Consider the following 15,684-nt stretch of genomic DNA (forward strand, 5'->3'; position numbering starts at 1 on the left):
CAGTCAATGTCTGTGGTCAGCTGTGGCTGGGAATGAGATTCTGGGACATGATGAAGTGCTCCGAAGGACAGAGGAGTGATCGTGGCCACGCAGAGCGAGGCCGGTGCGGTATCCTGCTGTGTCCTGCTGCATCCCACAGGCTGAGCTGCCTTTGAGACCTGCAGATGCCAAGAGCAAAATGCAAGCCCTTGCTCGGAAACCTGCTCCCCAGGTGACTGCACGCCTTTGCTCTCAGCCTGCTGCCACGGCCAGACCATGTGAGAGACGGGCTATAAAGTGATTATTGAAGCCTTTTTGTGTCCTCTGTTCTAGGTTGAAGCCTTAATTTACACCGTGAGCTGTGAGATACACGCAGCAGAAGCACTGGTGAGCTTTGCTGCTAGTGGAAAATACTGGCCTTCTCATCTTGGCATGGTGGGACACACTCAGACACAGGCAGAGTCTCCATCCTTGGGTCCTCCTGGCTCTGAGGACATGGAGGACACAGGGAACCATTTTTCCTTCTCTCTTTTGAACCAATGTTAGCATTTCTGCACCTCATGGCAAAAAGTGACTATTACGAAAGATAAATTGAAGACATTCAGGTCTAAAATGCAAAGCCAAAGGGACAAAAGCTCCTCAGCAGCTTATATGCTGAACACGATGAATGTCTTGGTGTGTCCTCAAACAGTGCTGCAAGTAGGCATCTCCTGCACGTTACAGTGTCCCTGTGGGACTGTTTTAACACTTCTTAAGCCGCTTTAATCACTTCAGCTGTATTTTGGTTCCTGCTTTAAGTATTTGCAATGGGCATCTCGCTTGCAGCCCCACAAGTCTGGTTTGTGCCACTGGGCTCCCCAGGCCGTATGAGCCAGGCCCCAGCAGCAGGTGACAGCAAGGTGGCCCTGGCCTGGCTGAGGAGCTGTGCCCAGCATCAGACCCTTGCGGAGGCTGGTCCTGGTACCCACCACACTGCATGGGAGGGTGCGGCCACCGAGCACAGCACCCCATGGAGCCGGCTTGGTTCAGAAGCAGATGGGGGTAAAGCGGCCAGACCCGAGCCCCTATCCCTATCCCTATCCCTGCCCCTGCCCCTGCCCCTATCCCTATCCCTATCCCTATCCCTATCCCTATCCCTATCCTTATCCTTATCCTTATCCTTATCCTTATCCCCATCCCCATCCCCATCCCCATCCCCATCCCCATCCCCATCCCCATCCCCATCCCTGCTCCACGCCCCAGGCTCTGCCCCAGGCCCAGCCGCTCTCCTCCCCCGCCCGCCCCTCCCAATCAGCGGCCGCCTCTCCCCAGGCAGCCTATCCGGGCCGCGCTCCCGCTGCCGGCCCCGCCCCGCCCCTCCTTCTCCCCGCCAATGAGAAGGGCAGTGCTGCCGCGGCCCCGCCCAGCCCCGCGCGCGGCCGGCGGGCCAGGCGCGGCCTGCGCGTCGTCGGGGGCGCGCACGGGGGCCGGTGGCGCGCAGGCGCGCTCGGGAGCCGGTGTCGGCGGCGCAGCGGGGGCCGCGGCTCGGGGCTCGGCTCGGCCGGGGCTGCGGATGGCGGAGCGGCGGCGGCGGTGGCGGCGGCGGGGCCCGGGCAGCGGCGCGGCACCGGGCGAGGTGAGGTGCGGGTAGGGCGGCGGGAGCGCCCCGCGGGACCTGTCCAGGTCCTGACGGGGCGGCAGGTGCCGGTGCCGGTGGCGGCGGCCGCCCCGCACCTGTTGATGGCGGAGGGGCTGGCGGTGCCGCCCGGCGGGTGCGAAGGGGCGCAGCGCAGCGGCGGGGCCCGGCTGTGCCCTGCGGGCTCCCGGGCGGGGTGACCCGGCCGAGGGGCCGAGGCGGCGGCGACGAAGCCATTTTGAGGGGGGTGCCGGCGCGGCGGGAAGTTTGGCCCGGCCCGTGCCCTGCCCGGGGTGCGCTGCCCTGGGGCGGGCAGCGGGGCCGGTGGTCGCGGCGCCGCGGTGGCCTGGCCGCCCTCCGCTGCTGCCGGGGCCGACGTGCCCTCTCCGGTGGCTGGCGCCCGCCCCGCCGCCCGCCCTCTGCAGTGGGGAAGGCGGGCGCGTCCTTGCGAGCGGAGCTCGGGCGTGAAATGCGGGTTCACCTCGGCGCCTTCCCCCCCACCCCCGGCTTTAAACACCCCGAAACCCCCCTTATTGTGCCGTGCCATCTGTTGCTGTTGGGGTTGGGTTTCCTGCTTCCCCCTGGGTTCGGGTGGGTTTAAGGCTGCGCTGGAACAAAAGTGTGCCCGCAGCGTCTTGTGCAAAACCGTAAAGTCTGGTTTGCGGAAAAACACGCGGTTTTGAGGACTGAGGAGCGCTGGGATCCCCCCGAGGGGTGTCGGGCTGAGGGGTGGCTGTTGCTGCCTGAGTCCAGCCCCGCTGCCTGTGTACAGCCCCGTGTGTTTGCCTTGTCCCTCTCCAAACTCGGGAGGAGTGGTGCGAGAGCAGGCTCAGCCTGGTGAAACCACAGAATAGATCCATAATGGATCGACGAGCAGCCAGCTGCAGCCGTGCTGGTCCCGGGAAACACGCTTGGCCTGGGCTTTTATGTAGTTGTTCAGGCAGATACATCTGCGTGCAGGAGCCTAACCCCTGTATTTGTTGTGTTTATCCCATCTCCAGGAGGTTCTTCTAAACAGCAGGAAAATGCAGTTGATGTTTCTGTGTTGCGCTGTTGGAGTCCCAGGGCTCTGAATGTGGGGCTGCTGCACAAGGGCTTTTGCCACTGTTTGTAGCATGGTTATTCCTCAGGGTATCATAGAATAGTTTGGGTTGGAAGGGGCCTTCAAAGCTCATCTATTCCAACTCCCTGCAATGAGCAGGGGCACCTTCCCCTAGATCAGGTTGCTCGGAACCGCATCCAGCTTGGCCTTGAATGTCTCCAGGGATGGGGCATCCACCACGTCTCTGGGCAACCTGTGCCAGGGTTTCACCACCCTCACTGTAACCAGTTTCTTCCTCGCATCCAATCTGAATCTCCCCTCTTTTAGTTTAAACCCATCACCCCTCATCCTATCACAACAGGCCCTGCTAAAAGTTCCATCTCCCCATCTTTTCCAAGGGTGAATGAGAACTTCCTGTTTTCCTGGAGCATAAACAAGATCCTGCTCTCATTTGATGTCTCCCTTCGGCACGCAGAGAGGGTGATGCGCTCGTCGGGCTCACAGGGACACGCTGCTCACTCAGAGAGCGATCTGTTACCCCGGTGTCGCGTGAGGGAAGTCGTAGCATCATTCTGCCAGCCGTTTGGCTGGGGAGTGGCAGCGGGCCAGCCCCCAGTGCGCAGGAGATGTTTAGAATAATTAGTGATGGACTGCCCTTTTACAATAATTGTTTGGGTTTATCTAGCACTCAGCTGTAGTGATATCTACCTCTATAAATAGGCAGGCCTCCTGTGTAATGAGTCTCATAGTATAAACAGCCATGTCTTCAATGACTGGTGTTACTTTAAAGATGGCCAAGACAGATGCTTTTGGGGGGGTTGCCAATTTCTCTGTTTTAACTTTCTCCCTTCAGTGAATAATGCGGTTCTTGGCCCTTATGGCAGGATGACCAGGGGAAAAGCTCAGTACAACCCTTGCTGCTCAGAGCTGGCGCAGCTTCCCACTGCTCCTCCGGCAGCCCAAGGTCAAGGAGTCCTGTCTTCTCCATGAGACTCCTGCTCTGTGCACAGCCACCTTGCTGGAATCATGGGCAGTGCTCAGCTCTGACAGGTGACGGTGCACTTTTGCTCTGAGGCACCGTTAATTCAGCACAGAGCTCCCTCAGCTAAATTTATACTGGTGCAAGCAAGAGGTGATGCTGTCCATGCCGGTGAGTCCTTGGCTTTTGTGTGAGGAGGAGAGAGCAGCTCGGGTGTGATTATGGTCGCACTGCTTGCTCACCCTGTGCTCAGTGTCACCTTCTGGGATGCCTTCCCCCTCTTTGCAGCATGAATGCACAATTCCTGCTTTCAGGAGTGAAGAAAAAGGATTGTGCAAGGAATTCTCTCATGTTTTGCCGTGCAGTTTATCAGAGCGTAACAGATGAGCTGTGGGCCCTAACCCCTCATGCACACGTGCTGGCCAAGGTCTCTGGCATGGCTTGTGTATGAAAACACTGGCTCCTCAGATCAAGGGAAGGCTTTCCAGCCTTCCTTTCTCTTTTCCAGCAGGAGGAGAACTTGCTTTATGAAGAGTTGCTTGTGTATGAGGACATTGTGCTCAGCATTTGAAGCAGGAGGTGTCTCATAGCATAGCTCACACTGTGCTCACAGAACTCAGGCCGGTTTTATATTTGCTCTGGGCTTGTTCAGATTTATTCACCCCAGTGCAAGTTTTGTGCCATTTTGTGGGCTGTATGTGGTTTGGGAATGGAAATGCGATGCCTTTAAGACTTCAGGGCTCTCTTGCTTGCTGTGAGCATGTAAGAGTGCCTTTATCTTGTTTATTATATGCTAACGGTGCTTATTTTCTCTTTTAAATGCCAACTGTGTTTTGACTTAAGTGAGTAAAACCTTCTACATGGCTGGGCTTAGACAGGACATCATTGCAGTGTAGGGCTGCAGCCAGGTCAGGCTCTGCTGCTCCCCAGCAAACTCACTTCTGTACTCGCATACCCCATACTGGTGCCTTCAGTTGTTTGCAGTCACCAGGTCACGTATCCTGCAGGGGAATGGAGGTTTCCTGTTAAACAGGGTGATGGCAAATGCTGGTGTGGGAGAGCCCTGGGTCAGACCAGGAATATAACATGCCCTTGTAGCAGCTCGGTATCTGTGTTTTCAGGATGTTGTCTGTGACTTCGGGGATGGCAATGGTGGGTGAGGAGTGTTCCATCGGCTGAATGAGTATGTTGGCGCTTCTGTGTTCTGGGAGGATTTTAGCCAATGCTTAAAGAAGCTGAAATAGGCTAAAATAGGCTGTCTGCAGGTGCAAGCAGAGAGCATGGCTTGTCAGGGTCATGCTTCTTGTGTCTGAAGTCAGTTCAGGGGGTGCAGGGCCACGTTAGGTGAGGATCTTCACGCTGATCTTTGAGGACCAGAGGATGTGCTCTGATGAAGACAGACACAGCACTTGCTGTTTCTGCTACTCCTGAAACCAGTAAGTGCTTGGCACCTTTGAAACTCTGTCCATCCAGCTGCTGTGTGACTGATTTCAGTTTCAGCGACAAAGGTAAAACTATGGTTTTGGACTGTATTTGTCAGTAGAAGCTGTTATTTATGTACCTTGGCTTTAAAGGAAATACCTTCATAATATAAACGTTGTGTGACTGCAAAAAAGAGCTCCGTGTATGATTATGTAAGCTAATGAAATGGCATTTTAAAGCAGGTTTCTTTCCCGTTTGCATACAATGTGAATGTTTTTCTTTGCTCCTTCTTACCATTTAACAACAGAATGCATTATTTCAATCCTATTAGTGAATGGTTTTTATATGGTAGGTCTGAGAAATACTTGGTTTTGCAATTTGAAACCCTGAGGAAAGCATCAGCAGGCTCTGATGATGGGTGTTGGGGTGTGTAGCTGCCCAAAGCAGTAGCACATCTATGTAGCCAGAAAATAACTAAAACCAAAGAAGAAACCCACATAACTGATATTACTCTTGTCTTGGAGTAATGCTCTGGAGCGATCCTCTCAAGGATATCTGGTTGCAAGGGGAATTGGGATCTCTTTACATTCTGCCTTTGTGCTTTGTTGTGGGTTTATATCTTCGTGGGTTGTGCTGTTTGTTTTATTTTTAGCTTTATTTCAATTTATTGATGTGCCTTGTTTCCTTGGGGAAAAACCTCCCTGACGCTGTAGGGTTAGGTCTCTTTGTGTTCCTGTCTCTTAAAGTGAGCCTGCTGTCCGTGCTGTGCAATCAGGCTTGCTTCCTGCTACCTCCCTGTGTTTCTGAGCTCAGTTTCCCATTGCATAAGCGCTGTCAACACATTGAAAAACACATCAGTTTTGACAAGAGGGTAGAGATGTCACAGGTAAGTGCCGAGAAGATGTGTGAGTACAGGAATCTGCGTGGAGAAAACTCAAATTAGTGCTCTGCTGGAAGCAAAGCTGTTGGCTGAATGCAGATGTATTCTTAGACATCAGAGGATCTTTGTGGTAGGGAGACAAATCAAGTTTCGTAAGGAGTTCCAGTAGACACTGAGTGTTCCTTTACTCTTCCTTTGTGAGAGTGGGGAGCAGCGATCTGATGAGTAATCCCGCATTGCTGTAGGTAATAGAAGAAAACAAAAGGGTTTGGGTACAGGCCTTCACCCTGCCCCTTGGGGATGAAGAGGGAGGGAAATGAGTGGGTATTTTTGATGTCACTGTAAAGGTATTTGCGGTTGTCCTGATAATGGTGACACGTAATCGCTGGGGCCAGGATTTCTCTGGCAGAGATGCACAAGGCAGGTCTGCTTGGGGATCACCTTTTTCCTGCATGCATCAATACAAATATAACGTATTTATACAGATATTCTTGACCATTTTGGTCACTCAGGCTTTTCCTTTTTGAGGCCTCCTGAAACGGGAAAATGTATTTTTTTTATATTCTCTTTCTTTTAAAGAGATTTTAACAGAGTGGAGGGCTTGGAGCCATATTTGAGTCTTCCAGGTGAAAAGCTGAGTATCCTGAGTATTGTCATTCAGAGACAGTGCGGGAGGCATATACCGTATCTTGAATTTAAAGGAAAATAGAAACCTCCATTGTTTGGTGATGAGTTTGGTGCTCTGTTAGTTTCCTTCAGATGTTCTTACATAGGATTGTGAGGCAGCCTCAACTGGAAGTCTTTTTTTCCCTACTTTAATCTGTTTAAGTTTGGAGATTGGCAAATATAATTAGTACCTCCCTCTGCCGTTCTGAAGGGCTTCTGCTGAAAGAATCCAGCATGTCTAAAATTAAGTTGTTTTTTATTTAGGTTGATTTACTCAGCTCCTCATCTTTATTAGCCAGTGAGTCTTGGAGTTTAAACTGCCTTTTTCCTTGCTTAATTATACGCCAGTGTTTGGGCACAGTCTGCTGGGAAACTATTAGGTGGGGGAGACTTCTTTCTTTCAATGCAGAGTTTAGGAAGCTTTTGTTTACAAAAGCTCATTCTGGGTCAAAATAAGTTTTTACCTTTCATCTCAAATATTGAGCACAGGTACTGAGTCCGTAATAAAACATGAAGGCTTTAGTAGGAGAGCGTAGTAGGAGCTTTAATTCAAAAGCATGGTCAGCCCTATGTTTTCATTAATAAAGTCTGCAAATTCAGATTATCATAGAATCCCAGCCTGGTTTGTGTGTGAAGGGACCTTAAAGCTCATCCAGTTCCAGCCCCCTGCCACGGGCAGGGACACCTTCCACTAGAGCAGGGTGCTCCAAGCCCCTGTGTCCAACCTGGCCTTGAACACAGCCAGGGATGGGGCAGCCACAGCTTCTCTGGGCACCCTGTGCCAGCGCCTCAGCACCCTCACAGTGAGGAAACTGAATGTGTTCAAGGCCATGTTGGATTTTATGGTAATAAGGAAAAAAATGTTTCCTGATCAAAACCAGGCTATGGTAACGTGTTTTCAATGCTGCTTTTGCCCTTAGACTTGCCATGTTTTTCACAGCTAAAGATAGAGGAACAGTACGGGTATACTTAAGTCTCTGAAAAATGAGAAGAATGAACATAAGCTGGTGACTGACCTGTGCTTTGTTAGTGAGAAACTTGTGATCGAGCTGTGGGGAACTGGATTTATATCCCTCCTCTGCTGCCCGAGCTTGCTGTTGTCGCACAGAAGTAGCTCTCACTGGGAGACCAAAGGAGGAGGAGGTAACTTCTGTTTTGTCAGGTGCTTACTCATATTTTTTTATCCTGATAGGCTGTGGTCAAGCTGGAAGGAACATCGTAGCGTGTGTATTTTATGTTTTCCACACCATGGGAATGAGGAAGTTTTATATAGGGAGAGATCTCCTTTGGGATGGCCTCTTAGTCCACATCAGAAATAGCATTTTCTCACCTAACTTTTGGTAGTTTTGGTAGCTGAAACTTGTCATCTGGTTGAATGGCCCCTTTTGGACACTGACTCTATGAGGGTTTGCAGCCGTTTGGACCTGTTGCTTGTGGAGCCTGCAGAAAGTCTGGGTGGTGTTTTGAAGCTGTGGAGCCAGGCAGCTGTAAGTCTCTGTCATATTCCATGTTAAACCGGAGTCATCTCTTCCAGCTAGGTTAAAACCATGTCCTTAAGCTTTTCGGAGCAGCACTTCCATTTTCTCAGCAGCGTTGGCTTTGATGTCTTCTCTAGAGCTGCAGCCCCTCTCTTGGTTACAAGCGCTGTTACAGCCAGCAAAGTCATCATTGGAGTGCTGGGAGCAGATGTGCTTTCCTGGGATTTGATGTGTGTAATACAGACGTTCTCATAGTTGTATTTTTACAGATGCTTTTTATCTCCCGCTGCTCACCAGTGCCAAGTGGTGTTCCGCAGTTTGATACCATGTGATACGGTGTTTTGATAACAAAGCAGAGCTGGAAATTAATGCTTAACTGGAAGCAGGGATCCTGGCGGCTGGGTGCTGGCTGTGTACCCTGAAGCACGTTTTACTCTGCTTCAGGAACATGCTTTCGACAGCCTCCTGCTTGTCTGCACCTCTGTGCTTCAGAGCGGTGTGGGACCATGGGCTCCCACGTGAGTGCAGAGATGAGCTGCAGCGGCATGTTGGCCACCTCTATGTTTGTGACTGCATTGTGCCTCAGTCACTAATGAGCACTCAGACTTAATCAGAAGCTAAATTGGGACCCTGTGCTGAGTTTGCAGCTCTTAAGAACGTGAAGCAGGAAAGTGCTGCTGACTCAAGTGAAAGCATGTGGAGGTCTGCTTGGGAGAGCGTGTGCCTGTGCTTTTGGCAAAGCGCTGGCGGAGGGGAATGTCTCCCACACTAAAGAGCTTTCAAGAGTGAGCAGAAAATCCTCTTTTAACTCTGTAACCTACGTTACATGCTTGGACTGGTGGAGCTGTAGCATCCCTGCTGTCATGAGAACTCTCGGGTCCTTCCAGTACAGTAAAGCCTTGATTTTCCTCACATCTTTGAACCCTTTGCAACAATTCAGGGAGCTAGGTTAACCCCAGCTCTGCTGTTTTCCATGATGATGATAATGAGTTGGAAATGCTTCCTGTGTGTGCCAAGGGTGCAGTAGTCTGAAAGCCTTTGGGTAGTTTATCCCCCTGGGTGCTTTTCTCTCAGAGTTGATTTCTGTAGACCTTAGCAGTGATGAATGCAGCTGATGAGGGACAGCAAGTACTACTGCAGCTGGGTCTGGGTTTTTTCTGGTGCAGCCTAGTTTCTCTTATCCCCTGAAAGCTATTTTTAGTAAGTGGTTGGGTTTTTTTTGAATCGAGTGAATAATCAGTATTTCATTCACTGCCCTTACATATGCTTAAATATAGTATTTACATAATCTTCTTATATGCCTTTCCTCCTGCTGCTCCTAAGTTCATAAAGGAACCAGGTTCACCGTTAATAAGATCTATGAATGAACTTGCCCAGAATAGTTCTATTGGGCTGTGGCTCGGATTTATTGCCAAAATGATAATTTATTTATGCTTCTAGAAGATGGCGTCATTCTTCATACATAAACGGCTTCTTCTGTGCCGGCCCCGTCTGTTTCCTCTGGTGCTGTCAAGAGTCATTTTTCTGTGTACAGATTCCTTAGATGCAGCCTGTGAAACGGTGGGGTTTTTTCCTGCTTTGAAGACAAAACGACTGTCTGGTGGCAAACTTCTGTGTTTTCCCTTCTAGGCAGGTTCATCGCCTTGAAAAGGCCGAGGTGGTGATTGACATTTGTCAGACTCCCCGCGCAGGAGGTTCGCACACCCCCCCTAGGGCCTCAAGCCTCGCTGAGCCGTCGGGAAAGCCGGAGGGAGGGCCGGGAATGAGGTTATTCCCGCAGCCTTCCTCGGCGCTGGCGCTGCGGGGATGGGCTTCGTGTCCCCGCGCCTGCCGGGCGGGAGCGAGGGAGCTCTCCGTGGTGCCGAGCGGGGCGAGCCTGCGCGATCCTTCCTTAGGAGCCCGATCCCTCCTTAGGAGACCTGCATGGAGGCCCTAGTCTGATGATTCCCTCGTATTCCAGCGTTGGATGTGTGTGTGGCATGGGAGCAGACCTGGTGTCTTGCTTTGGATGTAGGTGGCTCACCCCAGTTTGCCAAAGGTACCAGGTCTGGTTGTTGCATGCAGCAGATCAGCCCCTCATGCTCCTGGGAGCTTCAGCATGCCAGAAATACAAACTTTGAACGTTAGGCCATGGAGATGGAGTAAATATAATATACCCTAAGTAAACATAGCTCGTGTTCCTATAATTCCATGTTCTTTTCTCCCTTCACTGCATTTCAGCTCGTGATGGCTGTTTTTTCTGTTGCTCACATAATGCTCAACGCTGTTAGAGTGTTCCCAGCTCCACTGTTCATTTTCCATTTCCTTTGGCCTCCTTGTGCAATATTGCTTAGGCAAAGCTGCCTGCTTTTTGTGTAGGGTCAGTCTGGTCCAGCAGTCCGGAGGTGAGATCCCAGTCAGTGAGCCACAGTAGATCTGAGGCTGGGTTTGCCAGCCCTGTTATGAACATACATGGCTTCTCTCAGCATTGGAGCCAGAGAAGCTGTGGCTGCCCCATGCCTGGCAGTGTTCAAGGCCAGGTTGGACACAGGGGCTTGGAGCACCCTGCTCTAGTGGAAGGTGTCCCTGCCTGTGGCAAGGGTTGGAACTGGATGAGCTTTAAGGTCCCTTCCAATCCAAACCAGTCTGGGATTCTGTGATTTGTGATGTCCTGGCTGGCTCCTTCAGCACCAAAAAAGTTGTCCTTTGCTCTAGTTTTGATCTTTTCTTTCCTGCCTGTAATTCATTCAAGACTTTTACTTGAAAGAAAAATTGGCTTTCCAGTCTTAAGCAACCTTCTGTGATAGCTGTGGAGCATTTTCTAAATAGCTGCTCCTGCTTGCTTTGTATGGAAGAGCCAAAAATAAAACATTTGATTCTTGCAGCAAAAGCTTTGTTGAGGAATATGGCTATTGACTTTTATTCTTTAAGGTCCTTTCCAACCTAAATCATTCTGTGATCCTAGGATTCTCTTGCCAGATATCACCTGGTCTATAGACAGCTTGGATGAAGCAGGCTGCTTTGAATCCTATGGGAAAAAAGCCGGTATTTTGAAGGTCGTAGTTTCTAGGCTGTGATGGCAGAAAGTAGGGAAAGGAATTTTTCTCCTGGTATCTTCAAGTGTAAGACAGCTTCTCACCATTAGGGAAGGTTTTGGCTTTGGCATTCATACTTCTCCTTGGATTGCATATCTTACTTACTGCCTTCTTGTGGTTTCTTGCTTAGGTTGAGTAGATTTGCTATAATCCAAATGGGACATAAATTGTATTAATCAGGACAGGATAATTCCTTTTCCTGGGAAGATGTAGGCATTACACTCTCCATTTAGCTGCAGGCTTGTCTCATAAGGAGACCCAGAAGAACAACTAGACATTGGCCTGTCCTAACAAATGTGAGTGAATTGTTCAATACAGAATACAGCACCGCCTTTGTAAAGTATCTCCTGCTCATGCTCTTTACCTATAACCATGTCTTAACTATACCCGTAATCAGCTTTTTGCATTGCGGAAGGTTGACAGTGGTGGTTCTGAGACCGGTATAGGTCCCTCTGATGCGGTTGTCCCGTGAAATATGGGCACGACACAGCCCTTTAAGCAGTCTGGAAACAGCACCTCCCCCCTTCATGTGCAGAAGTCTGGGAAAGTGAGTATAAATGAGTGTTTTAACCTCCCCTGGTACTTACAACGCATGCAAACTCCTCTTGCTGGAGCAGTTTGCTGGGCTTCAGGTGTCCTTTATCCTGGCAGCACTGGTAATGAACACTACTTAACTGTGTGGTGCAGAGGGATAGTTTGATTCAATGACTTTTGGAGCTGTGTTAGGGTGCTGCAGGTGTGTTTATTGGAGGTTTTCATCTCACAGAGCTCAAGTCTTGGCTTCTTGTTTAGTGTGTGTTCATGTTGCTTAGGTTGTCCTTCAGAGAAAAGCCAACTCCCTATGTTCCCAAATCAATAGCTGCTTCTTTACACCACAGAAAACGTGTGTAGTATATGCATGTATATGAAATACATGAATATGTGTAATGTTTTATGTTCGGTGCTTTGTCAAGAATAAAGGTTTCAGTCTAAAAATAACTCGGATCCAGTGGAACATTACTGAAGTAGGTGCATAATCTGAATTTCACTCAATAACATGGCTTCTTCTTGTATGAACTGAGGTACTGTTTGCTTTGGTGGCTGAGCTGGTCTTGGTGTGGCTCTTCCACTCTGTCATTCTGTTGTCATGGACCTGAAGCACGCTTGATGTCTTCCCTGTGTCTGTGTGCCAGGGGAATGGGGAATTTCCACCCTGGTGCAAGAGCATTTGCAGCACTGCAGCAGTGCTCATTCCTCTGTTCATCTCTTGCTGGTTTTAATTCCTTCAGGACCTATTTAGACCTTACGAATGTGTTGGTGGATGTGTGAGAAGTGGCAGAGAAGGAGGAGGCCTGTGGTGATGGTACAGCTATGTCCATACCCCATGAGGTGGGGAGGATGGTAGCAGCATCCCGTACCACAGCAGGCAGCTTGGATGCCACCACACTGCTGTGGTTTTGGCTGCAGTGGAAGGAGATACAACCAAGAGATGCAGCTCAGCAAGGTGCCCCTTGTCCCCAGGTGAAGGCTGGCTTCTATCAGCTTTTCCATCCTTCCTTCCGTGGACAGCTCCTGCCCTCCTGGGGCCACTTGGAAATGCTTTCTGAAAGGCTGCAGAGGAGTAAAGGTGCTCATGGCTTCATGCAGTGTAGTCCCTGCTCTGCTGTCACTTGCAGCAGGTATAATTTTGCCTGAAAAGCATTGACTATTTCTTGCCTTCAGACAAAAAGCCTCGTTTGGTTCCGTGCAGCACTCCCTTCCAGGACACATAATTGCTTCCATTTTTTTCTCTCCCTTCTGTATTTGGAGCAGTCATACTCTGATTTGTTCTGTTAGACTGAGCAGCTCTTGGGAGGCTTTCCTTGAATTCCCTGTGCCCTGTAGTCCTTCGCTACTTGCCTTCTGCTTTGAGATGATACTGATTTGCAAGGGATGGCGAAGATGAGCAGGGTCCTGTGTGTGATTTCAGCATGCAAGGTCCCGATATAAGTAATTCTCTTGTATTGTTAATTTCGCCCCTCCTCCCCAAGAAAGTGTCCCCTCTGGCAGGATTCTGTCCTTTCTCCTTTTGAGCCCTTTCAATCTGGTGGGCCACAGAGATGCTGCGAGGGCTGGAGCAGCTCTGCTCTGGAGCCAGGCTGAGAGAGCTGGGCTGGGTCAGCCTGGAGAAGAGAAGGCTCCTGAAGGGGAAACCTCAGAGCAGCTCCAGTGCCTAAAGGGGCTCCAGGAAACCTGGAGAGGGGCTTTGGACAAGGGCCTGTAGGGACAGGACAAGGGGAATGGCTTTAACCTGCCAGAACAGGGGAGACTGAGATGAGCTCTCAGGCAGAAGCTCTTCCCTGTGAGGGTGCTGAGGCGCTGGCACAGGGTGCGCAGAGAAGCTGTGGCTGCCCCATCCCTGGCAGTGTTCAAGGCCAGGTTGGACACCGGGGCTTGGAGCACCCTGCTCTAGTGGAAGGTGTCCCTGCCTGTGGCAGGGGTTGGAACTGGATGAGCTTTAGGGTCCCTTCCAACCCACACCAGGCTGTGGTTCTGTAAAGTTGCCATCATCTCTACAGAACTAGGTAATTATTATGATGTTATATCAAATACTGTGTTGATTTATATATACAAGTGGTGTTAACTCTCACTCACTTCCCATCTCACTGCTGGTGACTGTTATGAAAGATGTGCCTCAATATTTCTTGAGGGGGGGGACATGGCAAAAGTAATTTGAAAGTGTAGGTGGGGTCAGTTCTGCTGCTTCTAACCAGTGTTTCCCTGATGCATTCCATCTCCAGTAAACTGAGGATTCACAGTTTGACCACTGGTGTCCTTCCGAAGCTCATCCTCCTGCTGTTGCTCAGCAAGGCTTTCTTTTTGGCCAGTCTTACTCAAGAGTTGGCTCAACTAATATACGGATGAATTCATTCCCATTGAAAGTGGGGTTTTATCTTCTAAAAGCCAGTTTTTTGCATCTTCCACCAGGAGTATTCGTGCAGCTTTCCCAGTTATCACAGGCCTAAGGCTGCTAATGAATCAGCAAAACACATTTGTGGGTTCAAAATGAAGTCCCATCACAGAAGCAGAAGCATAGACTTTACCACTATGTATGGAATACAGACACTGGCAGCATGGAAGTACTGAAGTTGAGGAGCTGATGTGGGAACAACAAAAAAAAAGACCCACCAAGATGTTGTAATTACACTAAATTGTATTAAAAATAGTATCTGAAGGTCAATATGTGTAACTGAAACACCTCTTCTCTCACCCAATATTTAAACTTGGATTTGACTAACTCGTGGAGGGGGAAATGAGACTTACGCTTTTGTCCTTTTAGTAAGACTAAAGTTTCTTCACCCCTCTTTTCTAGCATGACTTCTAGTAGCTGTTCCTACCTATAATTCTGGGGGCAGCTACTATTTAAGTAACTACAACCTCCTGCTTTCAAGGAACAGTAATGAATTTGGTGGCAAAAGCCTGATCTTCATGCCCTGCCATTTCATTGTTTTGGTTTATGGGATCAGCTAGATCCTGTATTGGGGGGTTTTGCTGAGTTCTGTCTTCAGTCTTAAACAGTATTTTATATTTCCCTCTGTTTTCACAGAATCCCTGACTGGTTTGGGTGGGAAGGAGCCTTAAAGCTCATCCAGATCCAGGCCCCGGCCACAGGCAGGGACACCTTCCACTAGAGCAGTTATTTAGTAGGTAAAGTAAGTGTAGGTATTTCTGCTCTCCTTAGCCTCATTTCCTTTGACTTATCAGGAGCAACTTTTACTATTCAGCAAGAGATGTTGTATTATCTGAAAACATATGTATGTAAACCCAGAAAGACAGATGAAGATGAGTGTATATGAGTTGCCTACTGACAACTCTGAATCGAATTCATCTCCTGCAGTCTCAAGTCACTGTCTTGATAAGTTTACAAGTTCTGTTCCAGTTGCCGTCAGCTGTGGCTTCTGCTCAAGAATCAGGACATACAGACCTTTTCCAGCCTTTTCCTATATGCATGTAATGCAAGCCAAGGGGTTGTTCAGGACATGCCACCCTGAGCTGAGCCTGGGGCATGCGAGCATCCTCCTTCTTTCCTGCTCTCCTCCTGCCCTATCCAGTTTCTACTGGGTGTTTCCCTTGCTGGTCTTGTGAGACTCAGGGATGTATTACAATTTCTTGAGTAAGAAGGTGGTAAGTACCATTTCTGCACAACGTGGCTGTAAAATGTCTAATGTTCTGTGATGGCAAACACTCTGCCCACACACCAGAGTGGTGATGAAAGTCAGATTTTACACCATAAGTGTGGTTGGTGGTGGTTTTTTTTCTAACATGCAGATATTTGATATTGAATAACACGACTACTCTGGAAGCAGTTGTTTCAGGTTTGAATCAGGCTTGGGTTAGAGAGATCCCAAACAGCCAGCTGCAACTGCTGGATCCAGAGGAAGGCTTCCAGAAGACTGACAGAGAATGGAGCTCTCTCAAGAGTTAACTTGAAGTTCATCTGCTTCATATGATAAAGTTCATCGTATTTATCGTGGGGGAAAAGCAGAAATGTGATTTTAGATGTGAAAGGTGATGCTTTCATGTTCTTAGA

The 15,684-nt window shown here is 49.5% G+C and overlaps 1 protein-coding gene across 1 annotated transcript in view; it reads left to right on the top strand.

Annotated features, from left to right (window-relative positions):
* The first annotated feature begins 1,512 nt into the window (after nucleotides 1-1,512).
* ADARB1 (adenosine deaminase RNA specific B1) overlaps nucleotides 1,513-15,684 on the top strand; it is a 59,374-nt gene continuing 45,202 nt past the window's right edge. Inside the window, exon 1 of the mRNA XM_065669783.1 lies at nucleotides 1,513-1,594. The gene's annotated coding sequence lies outside the window, so the exon portion shown is untranslated. The remainder of the gene's footprint in view (nucleotides 1,595-15,684) is intronic.

This window comes from Lathamus discolor, chromosome 3 (assembly GCF_037157495.1).
Source record: "Lathamus discolor isolate bLatDis1 chromosome 3, bLatDis1.hap1, whole genome shotgun sequence".
Classification (NCBI taxonomy): domain Eukaryota; kingdom Metazoa; phylum Chordata; class Aves; order Psittaciformes; family Psittacidae; genus Lathamus; species Lathamus discolor.